This window comes from Pteropus alecto, unplaced genomic scaffold, assembly GCF_000325575.1.
Source record: "Pteropus alecto unplaced genomic scaffold, ASM32557v1 scaffold67, whole genome shotgun sequence".
Lineage (NCBI taxonomy): Eukaryota > Metazoa > Chordata > Mammalia > Chiroptera > Pteropodidae > Pteropus > Pteropus alecto.
Window position 1 is genome coordinate 8,052,841 of NW_006441061.1, and position 3,801 is coordinate 8,056,641.

Sequence of the window (3,801 nt, forward strand, 5' to 3'; positions counted from 1 at the left end):
GAAAACGCTAAGCCTCTCTGAATGGCGAATCGGGCTGAAATGAAGAAGCGGCTTCTGAGCACAGTCGGCAAAGCATGAACGAGAAAAAGCCAACAGGCCAACCTCCGGCTGACACCCCGCAAAGTCACCGGTCAGAGGACTACGCCCCAACGAGCCTGCCACGCGGGGAAGGCTCTGTCCCCCAGCACCTCCCAGTCAAACCACATGCCCTGAGGGGCTTCCGGACGCTGTTCCTTGGCCATGCTGGCAAGATAGAGTAGAGCTCGTTCTGGAAACATCTTTATGCATAGCTCCTTCTGGCGGAATAAACAAGGGGAAATTTATAGGACAACACAGCGTCTTTGGGGGGAAAAAAAAATTCAGCAAAAGACACTACCAGCTTGAACCAGCGAGGACAGAGAGCACCCCCAGTGGAAGGAGGCTGTCAGGGTCCCCCCTCCCCCCCATCTCCTGGCAGAAGCAGACTGGAGACTACACTCAGCTGCAAGCATGCTCTGCTCTTCATGGACAAGGAAGGTGACGCCATGGACAGAGGGGGACACCACAGCTCAGGGACTCGCCACCTAATCGAGGCTTCCCCGACGTTCGCCCGGCTGGCGGTGACACCATGGACAGAAACCAGCGTCCAGAGGGGGACACCACAGCTCAGGGACTCGCTACCTAATCGAGGCTTCCCCGACGTTCGCCCGGCTGGATTTCAGAACTGCTACGGACCAGTGACTCATCTGTACCTCCATGGTGTCCCAGTTTTGAACCGAGTGTCTCTAGGTGTCACCCTATGCCTGTCCCACCGTTGTGCATCGGGTGCATACGTGGGACAGATGGATAACTTCTCTCTCTAGTTTCGCGGGTTGACAGACAGAGGGCTGCCATCCACACCTGCACCTGGTTCAGAAGGTGAGCTTCTGCACTTTGAACGGACGCTGCTCTGGGATGAGTCTCTCGGGAACTTCGACAGGATGACTGTATTTTAGATGTGGGGCCCAGAGGACAGACTCTGACGAACAGATTCTAACGTGGCACCCACGACCCACGCGTCCTGTGTAACCCCTTCTCCTTGACCGGGGGTGTGGCCTGTGACTGACTTGCAATGGTGAAGGGTATGGACCATCACCTGCCTAAGTACTTTACGGAATATCGTAACGCCCGTCTTGCTGGGCGGCGCTCCCGCTTGCTGGCTTCGATGAAGAACACTGTCACGTGGAAGTGTCCCCTGTGATGGGGAGTAACGAGAGGGCAGCCTCCCCAGAGACCCGTGAGGAACCGAGGGCAGCCTCCCGCTGGCAGCCAGAAAGACACGATCGTATGACAGTCCGCGAGGTCCTCGAGCCTCCCCACGACCACGTGAGCTTGGTGGCTCCCCAGACCCCGTGACAGGAGAGAGCGCAAACTCATGCCACCTCCTAAGCCGTCTGCTCGGGGGCGTCTTCCCTGGGCCGGGCGGGATAACATCGCCCCTCCTCCTAGGTTCCCATCAGGAAGGCTCGAGGTCCGTTCTCTGTCAGGGGGTCGTTGTCTGCTCAGCCAAAGCCACGGATCAAACGCGAAGCGTTTGGGCACGTGGACCCTGCCGCGGTCCGCTCGGCTGCTCCAACGGCAGGAGTCACGCCCCACCGTCCTGGACCTGCACGTCCACGACCACAGTTCCCGCCGGTTTGGCTTCTGCTGAGAGCTGTCTTCACGCCTTGTAGACGGCCACCTTCCCACTGTCCCCACGTAGCGGGGGCAGGGGGGGGCAGGAGGAGGGGGAGAGAGAGAGAGGTCTCTCGTCTCTCCTTACGAGGTCACTAATGCTGCAGAGCTAAGGCCACCCCCTTACGACCTCATTTAACCTTCATTACCCCCTTGAAGGTTCTAGCTCCCAGTATAGTCGCATAGGGGTTGGGGCGCCAGCATATGAATTGGGGGGTGTCAGGTGACAGGTATCTCTCCCTCAGCCACGGACAAGGGCGCCTACCTTGGACGTCTCTATTTCCTTTGACAGGAAGCAGTATTGTCCAAACACGTCCCAAAATGTTTTCCCTCAAACACCAGTGTGCACACGAGAGTAACAAGCCTTTGAGGAGAAAGGGTCCCACGGAGATACAGGTGACAGGGTTAAACTGCCGCAACGGGCCTCTGAGTCACCCCGTGGGGCACGTGGCCTGGACAGGCTCCCAGCACCCAGCCAGAGGGACGGCGCCTCCAGCCCCGACACCGAGTGGCTACCCGCCCGTCCAAGCCCAGCCGCTGAATCCGGTCACACTGTCCCCAAGGCGAGCCAAAGCACGGCGAGGAGGCCGCCCACCCCAGCAGACGGAGGATTCCCGAGGGAGCCGGCCAGGGTCCAGGCCGGCACCGCCATCTCCCGCCCATCTGTGGACGCTTCCTGCAGCCAGTTCCTACCTCGGCAACCGTTTCTGACGCTTCGTAAGCTGCCTGCAAGGTCACTTCTGCCAACCGCAAGCATACTAACACAAGGAGCCCGCCCTCCCTGCAGATGTTCTAAAGGGCGTCCGAGGGCCTATGGGAGGCACCGGCCCCCTGCTCGGACCCACCACGCCAGGCTCCAGGCAGCCGGGCTCATGCGCAGAGCCCAAGGAAGGGTCCTTAATCCCCCAGCGTAGACGGGACCCCTCCCAGTCACCCTACTCATCCAAATGCCTCTCACCAGCTTCTCTAGCAAGCCCCGCCCCCGGGCACACAGACCTGTGTCAGAGCCCCGAGCCACGATGAGGGGGCGGGCCCCACAGAAGGCACAGGAGGGCGACCACGCTCTTACATTCATTCAGCACTGTCCCGGGAGATAACCAGAACCCAGCACGTAGTCAACACTCAAAACAGACCCAGCCAAGCGAGGCCCAGACACGGCCACCTGCCCGCTCCCTCCCCCCTGCTGCGGCGCCCCCTACACACCTGGCTCCCAGCTCAGCTCTGCATCTGCTTCCAGGATGCCCAGCCTGAGACGGCGGTTGCGGGTGGTCCAAGGAAGCAGCCCTAGGCAGGGCTTGGAGCGAGCCGCTCACGGCCCCGGCCCTGCTGGTCAGTGAGGGGCCTCCGGTGGCCCCAACGTCGCAACTTCTCCCCGAAGCACCGGGAGGCGTGCGGCTGGAAAGGACAGAGCAGCTGGATGGTCACTGAGACGCCCGCCGACGACCGAGAGGAAGAGGAGGACGGCCGAGGGCCAGGCGCAGGCAGCAAGCGGCTCGGAAGCCCAGCGGCCTGCAGGGGGGCGGGGGGAGAGCGCCCAGGACCAAGCCCATGCTCCTGGATGGCTGGAGGGGCGGGACCCCGCGGACGGCCAGAAGTGCCACGAGGCTGGCCTGCTGGGCCAAGGTCACGGGCCTGGTTGGAAGAACCGGCCACACCTGGGCGAGGGTCCCAGTGACGGCTGGGGAAGAGGTGACTGTGGTGGTGCAGGGTCTGTGGGGCTGGGCGGGGCAGCGCCCAGGACCAAGCCCATGCTCCTGGATGGCTGGAGGGGCGGGACCCCGCGGACGGCCAGAAGTGCCACGAGGCTGGCCTGCTGGGCCAAGGTCACGGGCCTGGTTGGAAGAACCGGCCACACCTGGGCGAGGGTCCCAGTGACGGCTGGGGAAGAGGTGACTGTGGTGGTGCAGGGTCTGTGGGGCTGGGCGGGGCGGGGGGGAGCCACCCCCGCACGCTGCGTTCCTGGCAGAGACTGAGGGCCTGACCACGGGGCCTGGCCCCCGGAGTGGCAGGGCCACGTGCCTCGGGACAGAGCTCGGGAGCGGTGCTTCTGGATCCCGTGAGCAGGGCTGCAGGGCCAAGCCCGGCCCCCTCGCACCCTCCGCTGGGGCT